The sequence below is a fragment of the Chrysemys picta genome, chromosome 1 (assembly GCF_011386835.1).
Source record: "Chrysemys picta bellii isolate R12L10 chromosome 1, ASM1138683v2, whole genome shotgun sequence".
Taxonomy (NCBI): domain Eukaryota; kingdom Metazoa; phylum Chordata; order Testudines; family Emydidae; genus Chrysemys; species Chrysemys picta.
Genome location: NC_088791.1, coordinates 96706530 through 96721593, shown reverse-complemented (window position 1 = coordinate 96721593; position 15064 = coordinate 96706530).

Here is a 15064-nt window from a genome sequence, read left to right as displayed (position 1 = left end):
AAAACATTAAAAACAATAAAAGAACCTGCATGCATGTTAATAAGCTTACCAGTGATCGTCTAGACTCTGGCAGGACCAGGCCTTCAACACCCCAGCCGTGGGGTTTCCTTTGTGATCACAAGTTCATCACAGGGACAGCTCAGAGCAAGCACCTAATCTTATGGAGCCTCAGTAGACCCAGTCCTTCCAACTCTTCCCTAAGGATTGGGGCCCTCCATAGACCAGAGGTCCTGTCTGCTGAATCAGGAAGAAGGCCCTGAGCCAGTTTAAAACTAGGCTATTTGTCCAAAACCTCTTTCTGTGTCTCTTAGTCCCTGGAGAATTCAGTTTGAACTAGTGCATGCATCTGTCTGTGGGGAGGGTGGGTTCAAAGGGCTGTCAACAGAGGCGTACACTAGCATCCCTGCCCCTAGAGAAGATACGACCAATGCCACAATAACACATACACAATTGCATTTTTAACACAATGGACTTCAAAGGTATTAACCCTAATTCAATAAGGTTTATCTTAATTCCATAAGGTTTGTCCAGAATACTACAGGATATGGTCAGTCTGTCAGAAGAGGCTGGGCCCAGAATTCCAGGAGTGCAGAGGTGGCGTAAAGCTACTTTCTCCAACCACCAAGCTGTACTTCCTGAGAGATGCAGCTCAGAATCTGGAACGGAGCATCTGCAGGCTCCTGCTGCCCCCATCCAGGACTGACTGATTGAAGTAGGCAGTATAATGGAAAGGCACCTGTACCCTTGCCAGAAAAGATCAAAGATCAGCACTCTATCTGAGCTCCCTACCTAGAATGGCCAGAGCCTGCAAGGTAGAAGGCCAGAATAAAAGAACTTGGATGCCCTGGGAGATAGTCCCTCAAGCTGCAGACCCAGAATACTATAGGTAGAATAGGCCCTAATACAGTCTGTCTCTCCTTGCTGTCCTGGTGCTCACCAGCTGGTCAGGTTAAGAAGAGTCATAGGTGCCAACTCCGTGGGTGCTCCGGGGTTGGAGCACCCACTGGGAAAAATTGGTGGGTGCTCTGCACCACCAGCAGCTCCCCATTCCGCCTCCACCGCCTCCCCTGAGCACACCACCGCATCCTGCCTCTCCCTCCTCCCTCCAGCGCTTGTGCCGCAAAACAGCTGTTTCACACGGCAAGCGCTGGGAGGGAGGGGGGTGGAGGAGGAACGCGGCGCGCTCGGGGAAGAGGCAGGGCCGGAACGGGGATTTGGGGAGGGGTTGAATAGGGTTAGGGAGGGGGCAGAGTTGGGGCTGGAGGCAGGGGCATGAGCACCGACTGGCGCCAAGGAAAGTTGGTGCCTGTGAGAAGAGTTCCTTCTTCAGAATACTTTTTGTTGTGAACGTAGAGCTTTTGAAAGGTGCCAGGCTATCAGATGATTGGGAATAGTGAGTGGAGTCCAGCCACTAAAGCAGCACAAGGCCCGGCCCCCTCAATTGAGGGAGGGGCCACAGAGCCCAGACATCAACTGTTAGCCCTGGAGAGTTAAGATGTTTTATTTGTCCAAAGAATATGTGCCATGCTGGCAGAAGAAGTGCAAGGTACACACTACCCTACCAACGTGCCTTAAATCTGAGCTGGAGGGCCCACCTTTGGCCTGTTCGTTCCTTGGTCTCTCTGTTGAGACTACCACAACTGTAAAATTCGAGCAGCAAGTTTTATGAAGACACCTGTCCACTGGGAACTGGGCTGAATGCTATCTTTCTAATTTAACAAAGCCCAACAGATGGTAATAATTAGGGCTGTTAATTAAAAAAATTAATTGTGATTAATTGCACTGTTAAATAATAATAGAATACCATTTATTTAAATATTTTTGATGTTTTCTACATTTTCAAATATATTGATTTTGATTACAAAGTGTACAGATGCATCTGAAGAAGTGGGTTTTTTACCCACGAAAGCTTATGCCCAAATAAATCTGTTAGTATTTAAGGTGCCACCGGACTCCTCGTTGTTTTTGTGGATACAGACTAACACGGTTACTCCTCTGATAAAGTGTACAGTGCTCTACTTCTTGTTCAGCCAGTCACTCAGACAAACCAGTTTGTTTACATTTGCAGGAGATAATGGTGCCTGTTTCTTGTTTACAATGTCACCTGAAAGTGAGAACAGATGTTTGCATGGCACTGTTGTAGCCGGTGTTGCAAGGTATTTACATGCCAGATGCACTAAAGATTTATATGTCCCTTCATCTTCAACCATCATTCCAGAGGACATGCGTCCATGCTGATGTCACCTGCTCGATAATGATCCAAAGCAGTGCAGACTGATGCATGTTCACTTTCATCATCTGAGTCAGATGCCACCAGCAGAAGGTTGATTTTCTTTTTTGGTGGTTTGGGTTCTGTAGTTTCCGCATTGGAGTGTTGCTCTTTTAAGACTTCTGAAAGCATGTTCCACCCCTCGTCCCTTTCAGATTTTGGAAGGCACTTCAAATTCTTAAACCTTGGGTTGAGTGCTGTAGCTCTCTTTAGAAATCTCACCTTGGTACCTTCTTAAAACGAACAACATCTGCGGGGTCATCATCCGAGACAGCTATACTATGAAATACGTGGCAGAATGCGGGTAACACAGAGCAGGAGACATACCATTCTCCCCCAAGGAGTTCAGTCAAAATTTAATTAACGCATTATTTTTTAACAAGCGTCATCAGCATGGAAGCTTGTCCTCTGGAATGGTAACTGAAGCATGAAGAGGTATACAAATGTTTAGCATATCTGGCACATAAATACCTTGCAATGCCAGCTACAAAAGTGCCATGCCAAAACCCTGTTCTCACTTTCAGGTGACATTGTAAATAAGAAGCCGGCAGCATTATCTCCCATAAATGTAAACAAACTTGTTTGTCTTAGCAATTGGCTGAATAAGAAGTAGGACTGAGTGGACTTGTAGGCTTCATAGTTTTACATTGTTTTGTTTTTGAGTGCTATGTAACAAAAAAAATCTACATTTGTAAGTTGCACTTTCACGGTAAAGAGATTGCATTATGGTACTTGTATGAAGTGAATTGAAAAATACTATTTCTTTTGTTTATCATTTTTACAGTGCAAATATTTGTAATAAAAAATAAATATAAAGTGAGCACTGTGCACTTTGTATTCTGTGTTGTAATTGAAATCAATATATTTTAAAATGTAGAAAAAATCCAAAAATAGTTAATAAATTTCAATTGGTATTCTATTGTTTAACAGCGCAATTAAAATGCGATTAATCGTGATTATTTTTTAATTGTGTGAGTTAAGTGCAATTAATCGCCAGCCCTAGTAATAATGTATGAGCGCTGGAGCTGGAGTCTATTGGAAGCAATGACCTACAAGTGAAAGGTTCTGCATCATGTTACCAACCCACTGAGTCAGGCAAGTCCCTCAAAGTTTTGGTTCTGTCCAAACAGTGTTCTGTTTAGGCTCAAAAATTAAACCAACAGTGCAAATCAATGTTGGTTTAATTTGTGACTTAAAGAATGAACGGGCAGTAGATTTGATCATGTGTTTTGGGTTTTTTTCCCCCTACAGTGCAGAATAACTTGTATAAGACTCGTTGTGTTCACCAAAGTAAAAGGTAGACAGAGAAAATACTCATGGGCTAGTGTGAAATGTTGCTTTACTATCGACTGATCCAGAAATACTTCTGAATTCAGATGGAACTGTACAAGGTCTGTTTTTCTTTTCAGATTCCTCACCAACATTGTGAAGTTGCCCATGAAACAACTTAAAATGCATGATTTCAACATCATGGCTATAAAAAAGACAAAATTAGACCACATTTAAATTAATTAAAAATAAACTTTATACACTTGCATTTTCTAATATTGAGCTTTTTTTCTTTTCTTTTCTTTTCTTTTTTTTAAGTAACTTGATTATTTTGTAAAATGTGACCACTAGAGGTCAGGTCAGCAGCAAGCTACTGTGCTCAAAACATGCTGTCTAAAATCAGACTGAAAAACTTTCAGGGTTTTAGTTGCTAAAGACCTGGTTACCAAGCTGTGCAACCTTATGAAAACTGAGTACAAAATTTTACTATATTCTATGTATTACACTCCTACCATAAACTCTTACACAGCGTCCTAGGGTGACTACTATAGAATTTACTTACACTGATCTTTTGACCAAATTGTGCTGTCTGGGCACTATTTAGCCAGGCTGCAAATGGCCATAACATATTTACACCAGATCTGAATTTGGTCTGTGTCTGTAGAGTTACGGTAGAAAGCACATACTATTCTGCATTATGTTCACAAGAATTTTCCTCTCATTTGTATGTGTGTGGCTGTTAAAATATCAAAATCACACTCCTAGAAGCATGAAAAATTAGGGCCATTTTGTATCTGATGATAAAATCCAAAGAGTTTTAGGCTTTTTTTCCAAGGACTCTTAACTAAAAAGCATCCTAATTCCCCAGTGACTGCACTGTACTTTTGAGAATGTATTCAAAGGTAACTCTTTCCATGCATGCTCCTCAGTTCAGTATGGCTTTCAGGTGATTTGCCATCCAAATATTTTCCTACAAGTGCTTTGTGATGGGGTGTGCTTGCCCTGCACTGGACAAGGAGGGGTTAATCCCATACTTTGGGCAGAGGAAGCCACGCCCTCTTGCCCCTGTTGAGCATGCTCTAACTGGAGTGACAGTATAAAAGGGAGCAACCCAGCTCAGTCAGGGCTGACCACCACTAAAGAGGGAGGATCCATGCATGCTGCAGGCAGGCTCACTCACTCCTGCCTGGGAGCTGCTGGAGCCCAAGACTGCAGAGGCCAAGCCTGCTGAGATCTGGACAGACATTCACCTACCTGCGGACAGGTTGGCTTATATATTGTATAATGGCCAACTTTACTCCTGAGGGCATTCTGCACCAAAAAAGTTAAAATTCTGCACACAATATTTTAAAATTCTGCAAAACTGTATATGACAAATAAATGTGGAGGATTGAGCATGGTGTTGGAGAGCACAGGCCACTGGCTGCATAGAAATGGGAAATCACTGTGCAGCTACCGCCACACACCTGGGACACTGACTCAGTGGTGAGGCTGCACCCAACCTTGACACAGTGCAAGGACCAGGCCTGCCCCTGAAACACTCCAGGGCCCTGCTCCTCCATGCCAGGTGCATTAGGTGTGGGCAGGCAGGCTCAGCAAGGCAGGATCCAAGTGTGGAGGAGCTTCATGTGGGGGGATCCAGGTGTGGGTTGAGAGGGTTCTGTGTGGGGCAATCTGGGTGCAGGCAGCTCAGTGGGGGATCTGGGTGCGGAGGGGATCTGGATGCACAGAGGCTTGTTGGGGAGTTCTGGGTGCAATGGTAATGGGACTCTGCACGGGGGTCCAGGTGAAGGTGGTTGGGGCTCAGCAGGAGGGGGGTCTATGTGTAGAGGGGATAGAACTCGGCATGGGGGTCTGGATGTGGGAGGCTCAGTGGGGGGTCCAGATGCTGGGGGAGTGGGGCTTGGTTGGGTGGAGATCTGGGTGCGGGTGGCTCGTCGGGGTGATCCAGGTGCAGGATGAGGCTTGGTGAGAGGGTCTGGATGCATGGGGGTTGGGCAGATGGGGGAGCAGCTCCCTGTACAGGGATCCCTCCCCCTGCAGCTGTGGTGCAGGAACCGGGGGGGGGGGAGTTCTGGGGGTGGGTCTGACCCAGCCCTGGATGCCATTCAGGGGAAGAGGAAGTCCCATCCTCCCCCAGCCCAGACTAGCTGCTGAGCCTGGCACAGGGTAGGAGCCACCAGCGGGGTTTTCCCCAGCCCTGCCTCCTGCCCCACAGTGATTTACCTTTCTGCCAGCTGCCCTGGGCACCCAAAACATACTGTTGGGGAGGGTCACATGACCACTCGTGTGGCTTCCCTTTGCTTCCCTGTCAGTCATTTTTCTGCAGAGAAGCAAAGAAATCTGCAGGGGACATAAATTCTGCACATGTACAGTGGTGCAGAATTCCCCCAAGAGTAAAGTTCAACTTGTATAAATTAATAACTGAACTTGAATTCCTTCTCGACTATTCATATTGCAAGTTTGTGCCATGTGTCATTTGAATGGGAATTTACCTTGTGTTTTCAATAGTCTTGGATTTAACGTATGACCTTGTTAACCAACGGTATTAACCGCTGTGGGAGCAAACCATGCTGCTTGTTGATTCAGTAAAAATGGTATTAAGTTAGAAGGATAAACTAAATTAGCAGAATTGTTCATTTTTCATATTTTACTTGCTTCCACTGACTACATCCATTTCTTCGCTGGGGAGCTTCATTGCTATTAACCAGATAAGATCCAAGTGAGAGTACAAGGCAGAAGAGAAGAGAATTTTTATTTCTGTAGTACCCATTGCCAACCTGCAGAGTGCGCCAGTGGGCAGAGTCTTTTCTGGGAGAGTATCGAGCCAACAGACCTTTTTCCAGTGCCTGGGGATCCCCTGCTCTCAACCTCATATCCTGCAGCAGGTGCTACACGGTGCTGCTCCCGGAAGCACAGGTGGGTGCCTTGCTATGGTAACAGGCAACAAGGCTAGAAGAAAAGCTGTATATTACCACCAGCCAAGGGAAATGGAGACGTACCTCTCAACCTGCCAAGGTACGAGTGTGGGACACAATGTGTGACAAAGGCCCAGAACATGGGACACAAAAATATTGTAATTAACCTCCTGACTCCTCATTGGGCACAGGGCAACATCCAGCCAGGTGCCATAATCCCACTTTCCAACAGCGATGGCTCATCAGCCTAAGCAAGTGAGGCCCAGCCTAGCCAAAGAATTCAGAAGCTAATTCCCCAAAACTACATTTGTGTGTGTGCAAGCTCAAATCATGGTACAGGGAATAGTGCCTCAGGAAGCTGCCTTGTTACCATGGCAACTTATCACACCCTGGAGTCATTTTATGAGGGTGTTGCTGTGGTAACAATGGCTTGGTGAGGCCGGGGCAGGATTGCAACAGTTAAGGCCAGTTCTGACCGCAGGGCTGAAGGGTGCTCCCTGCACATCTGAGGGGCCCAAGGCACCAGGGTATAAGTTGCACAAGAGGCTGCAGTCATCCTGGCCTAGCAGAGCAGAGACCCTGAGCCAGGACTGCAAGGAGGAGGACCTATATTGGAACTTGCGAGACTGTGTGATATGGGCCTCACCTTCCAAAAATCATTGAATCATAGAATATCAGGGTTGGAAGGGATCTCAGGAGGTCATCTAGTCCAACCCCCTGCTCAAAGCAGGACCAATCCCCAACTAAATCATCCCAGCCAGGGCTAGGGTGACCAGACAGCAAATGTGAAAAATCGGGATGGGGGAGGGGGGGTAATAGGAGCCTATATAAGAAAAAAGACCCAAAAATCGGGACTGTCCCAATAAAATCGGGACATCTGGTCACCCTAGCCAGGGCTTTGTCAAGCCTGACCTTAAAAACCTCTAAGGAAGGAGATTCCACCACCTCCCTAGGTAACCCATTCCAGTGTTTCACCACCCTCCTAATGAAAAAGTTTTTCCTAATATCCAACCTAAACCTCCCCCACTGCAACTTGAGACCATTACTCCTTGTTCTGTCATCTGGTACCACTGAGAACAGTCTAGATCCATTCTCTTTGGAACCCCCTTTCTGGTAGTTGAAAGCAGCTATCAAATCCCCCCCCCATTCTTCTCTTCTGCAGACTAAACAATCCCAGTTCCCTCAGCCTCTCCTCATAAGTCATGTGCTCCAGCCCCCTAATCATTTTTGTTGCCCTCCGAGTGGACTCTTTCCAATTTTTCCACATCCTTCTTGTAGTGTGGGGCCCAAAACTGGACAACAGTACTCCAGATAAGGCCTCACCAATGTTGAATAGAGGGGAATGATCACATCCCTCGTTCTGCTGGCAATGCCCCTACTTATACAGCCCAAAATGCCATTAGCCTTCTTGGCAACAAGGGCACACTGTCGACTTATATCCAGTTTCTCGTCCACTGTAACCCCTAGGTCCTTTTCTGGAGAACTGCTGCTTAGCCATTCAGTCCCTAGTCTGTAGCAGTGCATGGGATTCTTCTGTTCTAAGTGCAGGACCCTGCACTTTTTCCTTGTTGAACCTCATCAGATTTCTTTTGGCCCAATCCTCTAATTTCTCTAGGTCCCTCTTTATCCTATCCCTATCCTCCAGCATATCTACCACTCCTCCCAGTTTAGTGTCATCTGCAAACTTGCTGAGGGTGCAATCCACACCATCCTCCAGATCATTAATGAAGATATTGAACAAAACCAGCCCCAGGACCGACCCTTGGGGCACTCCGCTTGATACTGGCTGCCAACTAGACATGGAGCCATTGATCACTACCTGTTGAGCCCGACAATCTAGCCAGCTTTCTATCCACCTTATAGTCCATTCATCCAGCCCATACTTCTTTAACTTGCCAGCAAGAATATTGTGGGAGACCATATCAAAAGCTTTGTTAAAGTCAAGGAATAACACGTCCACTGCATTCCCCTCATCCACAGATCCAGTTATCTCGTCATAGAAGGCAATTAGGTTAGTCAGGGATGACTTGCCCTTGGTGAATCCATGCTGACTGTTCCTGATCACTTTCCTTTCCTCTAAGTGCTTCAGAATTGATTCCTTGAGGACCTGCTCCATGATTTTTCCAGGGACTAAGGTGCGGCTGACTGGCCTGTAGTTCCCCAGATCCTCCTCTTTCCCGTTTTTAAAGATGGGCACTACATTAGCCTTTTTCCAGTCATCTTGGACCTTCCCCAATCACCATGAGTTTTCAAAGATAACGGCCAATGGCTCTGCAATTACATCTGCCAACTCCTTTAGCACCCACGGATGCAGCGCATCCGGCCCCATGGACTTGTGCTCGTCCAGCTTAAAAAGTCACTAGCTGCTAGGGTTGCCAATTTTCTAATCCCTGAAAACCGAACACCTCTTGCCCCGCCTCTTCCTCTGAGGCCCTGCCCTCTGCCCCACCTGTTTTTCTCCCCCCTCTCACCTCCCCACCTGTTGCTCGCCCATTCCCCCTGGGACTCACATGCCACCTGCAGAGCCGGGATGGGAGGAGCTGACACGGAGCCTGCCTTCTTGCCCAATCAGGGCACAGCAGGACATGGCAGGGGGCAGTCCCCAGAGCGAGGGGCTGGCGTGAGGAAATCGGGGAACAGCAGAGTGTGTGGGGGTCCCTGGAGCAAGGGGCTGGGACAGAAGGGGGGTTGGTCCCTGGAGCGAGGAGCTGGGATGGGGAAATTTGGGCACAGAGGATGGGAGGGGTCCCTGGAGTGAGGGGCTGGGGAAATCAGGGTAGGTGGGGCAGACAGGTGACACTACCTCCCCACCCCAGCCCCGATGGCACCAGTTCCTCTGAGTTCTCTCCGTCAGGCTGGGGGGCAGGAAAAGAAGCAGCTGCTAAGCATAACCGCTCCTCCAGGCTGCTGCTGCTGCAACAGCAGCTGCTCCTCCTCCCACCCCCTGGTGGCAGAAGCTGGTTAGTGCAGGTAACTGGACTTCTAGCATCCAGTCAGCTGTGCTGACTGTATGCTGCCAGTTTCCCTTTTCGACTGGATGTTCTGGTTGAAAACTGAACACCTGGCAACCCTAACAACTGCTGCTGACCCCAAACCAGAGGTCAAAGGGTACCTGGCCCAGGAGGGAGGCTAGTCCCTACCTGTCCTGCCTTAGACCCGCAGCACTGCCGACGGGACTTTGGTCACCGCCAACCGGGCTGTTAAGAGCCGCCAGGGTCCCTTTTCGATTGGGCATTCTGGTCAAAAACCAGACGCTTGGCAACCTTACTAGCAGTAGTCATGACAGTAACTGGGAGCTGTCTGCAAACAAGGAGCTGTGTGGATGGGCCTGAAGGAGACTACAGGTGCTGGACAAAAGGACTGGACTCTGGCCAGGGGATTTGCTAGCCAGTGCATGAGTGCTGTCGGGAGATGGGTGGCCTGGGGCAAGAATCCCAGGCACTCTATATGAGGAGCCCTATCTTCATAGCCCTGAACTTGACTGAGTCTAGGAGCTATGGGAGGCACCTGCTGTGTGTGATGTCTTATCCCCTTTTGTAAGCAACTTTAAAGCAGTTGTGCCTAGGGTACCTACCTGGTTTCTGGGAGCCCTAGTAAAGCAACCCTTTATCTTTCATCTGAACCCACTGAGGGCTACAGCCCAAAGAGTCTATTGCTCTGAGTGCCTACGGGACTTGCTCCAAGCAGACCTGCACACAAACAAGCCTCTAGGGGGCAGGTGTGTCACAGTCCTTGCAGTGACTTTCTGCACTGGGTTATTTACAATATTACCCGTAAAGGAAACCGAAGCTGCTATGGTTTCAGTTCAGCCTCAGCTCCAGGATGGTTTATTTCTGATGTAAATAACTTCCTCAAATAAGTGATGGAAGTACCAAATCTGTGTGGCGTGTAAGGGGACTTTGGGATTAAAATGAGGGATATCAGAGAGCTGTGTGCAGAGAAGATCATATGAATGACAGTGGCCTAGCTGTAAAAGGAGGAAGGCAGAATGGGAAAATCGTAGGGGAGAGGCAGAGGGGGAAAGCCAAAATTATAACAGGAAGGGAAAAAAGACACACAAAAGGAAGAGTGAGGAGAATATACCGAAAATGGGAGAGGATTGTAACTGCACTGAGGCTTGAGGCAAGAAGATTCAAGGGGCACACGGGCCAATCGACCACAAGGGGGTAATCTAGCAAAAAAAATGGGGGTTGGAAGCCCCTGTTGTAACTGGCAGGAAAGACAGGCCCATCCACTAAGTGCTTCACAGACTGCAGGAATGGATGGAGGATTGGATGATCTACCCAAACAACATATCACACTCCACCAAAAATAAATTCCAATAGGCCCTCGCTATTCCTGATAAAAGAACAAGACAAAAATTCTATCATGACCACCTTACGCAGGAGGCACTAGCTTCTGACCAAACACTGTGAACGTTAAGTATTTGGTCTCTGGATTGAAAAAGGTAAGACTATGATTGCAATTATTTGGGTAACCTATGAAAAGGGGATATGACTCAGGCTAAATCCCAGTTGAATTTTGATAACCTGCATGTCTTTGGTTTTTGTTGGGGTTTTTTCCCACCTTTTCCAAGTCAGCCCCTTTTTGGTTGTAGGTTGTTCATTCAGTAGATGCCTGACTCACAGCTCTAGGCTGTCTGCTGAAATAGAATTCTGGGTTAAGTGACTGGTCTGAGCTACTGGGGAAGAGCACTTGTTGCTTAGCCATGTATTGCCCTGCTGAAGCTTCACCAATGATGGCTGAAATATTCTGAGGAAAAGCTAATCTATGTGCCATGTCAGGTTGGAATGATCTGCCTAGAACAGTAGCAGCCCCATGAAGGAGTGTCCACAGACCACAGGCTGACATCTGTAGACATTGCTTTTGAGTGGAGGTTGGTAGGAGGAAGATTTTGAAGGTACTACAAAGGACCTTTGGACTTTGAGGGTACTTCAAAAACATAAAATAAACATCATTGGACCATAGCTTGTCCACTAGACACCTGGGTATTATACTGCTCTGACTTAGTAAATCTGGGGTAGGGAGCAAGGGGCCCTGCATTCCCATCCCAGCACTTCCTCTTTTCCATCTGTCCTTTGCCTTACAAAATCTTGTAAACAGAGGGCAACTTCTGATTCTGTTTCTCTCTGCAAGCATCTGATTGGATTCACTTCCTTTTTCTGACTCCTGGGTTATTCAGAGTCAGAGCCAGAAAAGAGAGGGAGGAGAAGATCTGTTTATTTCAGTCAAAAAGTGCTTCCTACACTCGTGTCTTTGGAAGTAATCCCTCTTCTGCTCCATTTCTGAAGGGTTGCTCTTTCCCTGTCTCTCCTATTTTGCTCTATCTCTTAAAATTCCTTCTGTCTCCACTTGACAGTCCGGCACATTATGGCCTGATTTTTAGAAGTGCTGAGCCCTCACAAATCCCATGAAAATCAACTGGAGCGGCTGGTGTTCAGCACCTTTGAAAATCAGGCTGTTAGTATCTAGAGGTCTGGAAGTCCATGTTAATGCTAGTCACAGCTAAAGAAATTCTCTTTCTTAGAGGGTAGAACTCCTGCTTTTGTGTAGGGATCCATCAGGCCTGTTCAATAGTAAGGGGTACATTACCTCGCTCTGCATTTGGTTCTTTCCAATAGGCCCAGAATCGGGTATTATTTCAGATACAGAGCTTTCTCTTTGTTGTAAATGCAAGTTAGAGATTCTACCCTTGAGCTCTCCACACCCGCCAGCTTTTTCGACATCGGATATTCATGGTGCTGTTTTTTGGACGTCCTGTTTGAGATTATGAAAGACACACTTGCAAGACTGTGTGGTCATGCTCCATGCTTTTTGCCCTTATTCCAACTAGAATTTTGACCAGCATGGAGATTTTGGGAGGAAAACTTTTTGAATGACCACAAGTTCTTTCGTTGGATGGTACAGACATTGGGGTAAATTGTGATGACTTCTCACAGCTGGCCTATTAGAGATTTTCAGCACCTCTCTGGGAGAGGGCAACGTGCTAGCATCTCTTGCAGGGTAAAATCTCTCCTGACATATGTTGATAATTGGTGAGGCTGCCCATCTTGACTCTCCACCCCCCACCCTTTTCTTTCTTTCTTTCTTTTTTTTTTTTTTTCAGGAAGGGGAAGAGGGAAATTTATTGAGAGAACTGTTGGGAAGCAATTCTGGCTATATTAAGAGTTTTAAGATTTCTGGGACCAAAGTCAATCCAGTTTTAGGCTTGGAATGATATGGAGACACTACTGGTAGATAACCTTCTGATGGCTAGGGCTGTCCCAGGGAATGATCTTTGACTCTGCAACTCATTTCTCAGCCTTGGTCTGAAAGAACCCAGACTTGCATCTCCAAGACCGGTGTGTTTTCCCAGGCTATCCCAGCAGGGAAGTTTTGATTGGGGTATGAGGTGACTTGAGGGGGAGGATACTGTTCAACAGTGTGTTGGGGTAAGCTCCTTTTCTTGGGTACTAGCCACATGGGATATCTATCTGTGTTTGTAAAGACTTGGGGGGGGGGGGTGTTGTAGCCGTGTCAATCCCAGGATATTGGAGAGACAAGGTGGGGGAGGTAATATCTGTTATTGGACCAACTTCTGCTACTGACAGAAACAAGCTTTTGAGCAACACAGAGCTCTTCTTCAGGTCAAGTTTGTAAAGATTGTGAGGCAGCTAGAGCAGTGGTTCTCAAACTTTTGTACTGGTGACCCCTTTCACATCACAAGCCTCTGAGTGCGACCCCCCCCCCTTATAAATTAAAAACACTTTTTATATATATATTTATTTAACACCATTATAAATGCTGGAGGCAAAGCAGGGTTTGAGGTAGAGGCTGACAGCTCGCAATCCCCCATGTAATAACCTCCTGACCCCCTGAGGAGTCCTGACCCCCAGTTTGAGAACCCCTGAGCTAGACTTTGAGAGAGGCACTCTGAAACTCCCAGCCTTTATGTATAAGGGAACAAGGGGAGTAAAGTGCTATCTCAATTCAACAGGATTTGAGCATCTAACTCCCTTAGGCCCCTGTGACAATCCCAGTCCAAGTAAATAAAGCCAAGGCCTTCTAAGAGTAGCAGCTCCAGCTCTCACACATTCCAGAGGCTCCGATTCCAAGGACCGCTTTTGTTTCTAGAACCACCTGTCACCTTTAATTCAAGTTTGTGAGCACACATACCCTGGTAGCGCTGTCTTTCCAAGATCTCTGCCTCCAGCGCCAACTGGTATAGAACTGTGCTGTGTCTTGCACTGATGAGGGTCAAGGGAGAGGAGTCAGCTATTCACAGCTTAGGCTGCACTCTTGCCATTCCAGTAGTATCATAATGGAACCCCTTGTTAGATTAGTCAGTCCATCCCCTGCTAGTGCAGGGCCGTTCCCTACAGAGCATTTTCTAGTGCTTGATCCAGACTAGCTTTACAAGTCCCAAGCAAGAGGGCTTCCCTTTGGAGACTATTCCACAGCCTCACTGACACTCTCATGCCCAGGATTTTTCCCCCCCTATTGGTCTCAATTTTCCTTTTCTTAATCTTCTCCTATTGTTTGTAGTCTATCCACCACCTCAAATAAGAATTTAAATAATTCATTGGAATTAACAACCATCAAGTAGTTATAGGCTATTGTCATGTCCTCCCCTTAGTCATTGCTCAGCTGAACTAGTCGTATTTATGTCTATTATTCTTTCCACCTGAGTCACTCCCTCCAGGCCCCAATTAGCATTGGTACATTTCTCTGAACTCCCTTCAAATTTAGAGAGACAAGATGGGTGAGATACTATCTTTTATTGGGCCAACTTCTGATGGTGAGAGAGACAATCTTTTTGAGCCACACAGAGCTCTTCTTCGGGGCTGGGAAAGGTACTCTCAGCATCACAGCAAAGTGCAAGGTGGAACAGTTTGTTTAGCATAAGTAGTTAGCACATGTCATAAGGGACCATTTAAGGTAGAGTGGCCCGTTAATACCTCTGCAGTCATAGGACAAAAAGGGGGTTACAGATTATTATAATAAGCCATAAATCCACTGTGTTTGTTCAATCCATGATTTTTAGTGTCTAGCAGAGTTACAAATTTACACTCCCAGGTTCATCTTTTGAAAGTGTTGTGCAGGTTTCCTTTGAGGATGAGGACCGCTGGTCAGATAAAGAGATTGCTTTGGGGAAAGTGTTCACCCACAAGTGATGGGATGGTTTTGTCTTTTATCATTTTTCTGCATGAGTTCATTTGAAAGCTTAATAATTGTCTGTTGTCACCCACATATTTGTTGTTGGGGCATTTGATGCACTGGCTGAGGTACACCACATGTTGTGATAGGCATGTGTAGAATCCATGGATCTTGAAAGGTGTATTGTGGTGGTGTTGATCATTGTAGCAGTGGCAGGTTTTGCATGTATTCTTCTGGTAGGGTCTGGTACTGCTTTGAGTTGGTGTGTCTTGGTTTGTGGGGAGCTTGCTTCTGATTATAAGCTTCGAGAAGTCAGAGGGTTGTTTGAAGGCTAGAAGTGGGAGTTAGGGGGTTGTAGTTTCAGAATGGGGTCCCCGTTGAGTATGGGTTGTAGTTGTTTAAAGATACCCTGTGTGGGTTCCAGTGTAGGGTAGTAGTATCTGACAACCAGGGATGTTTGGTCAGAGGGGGT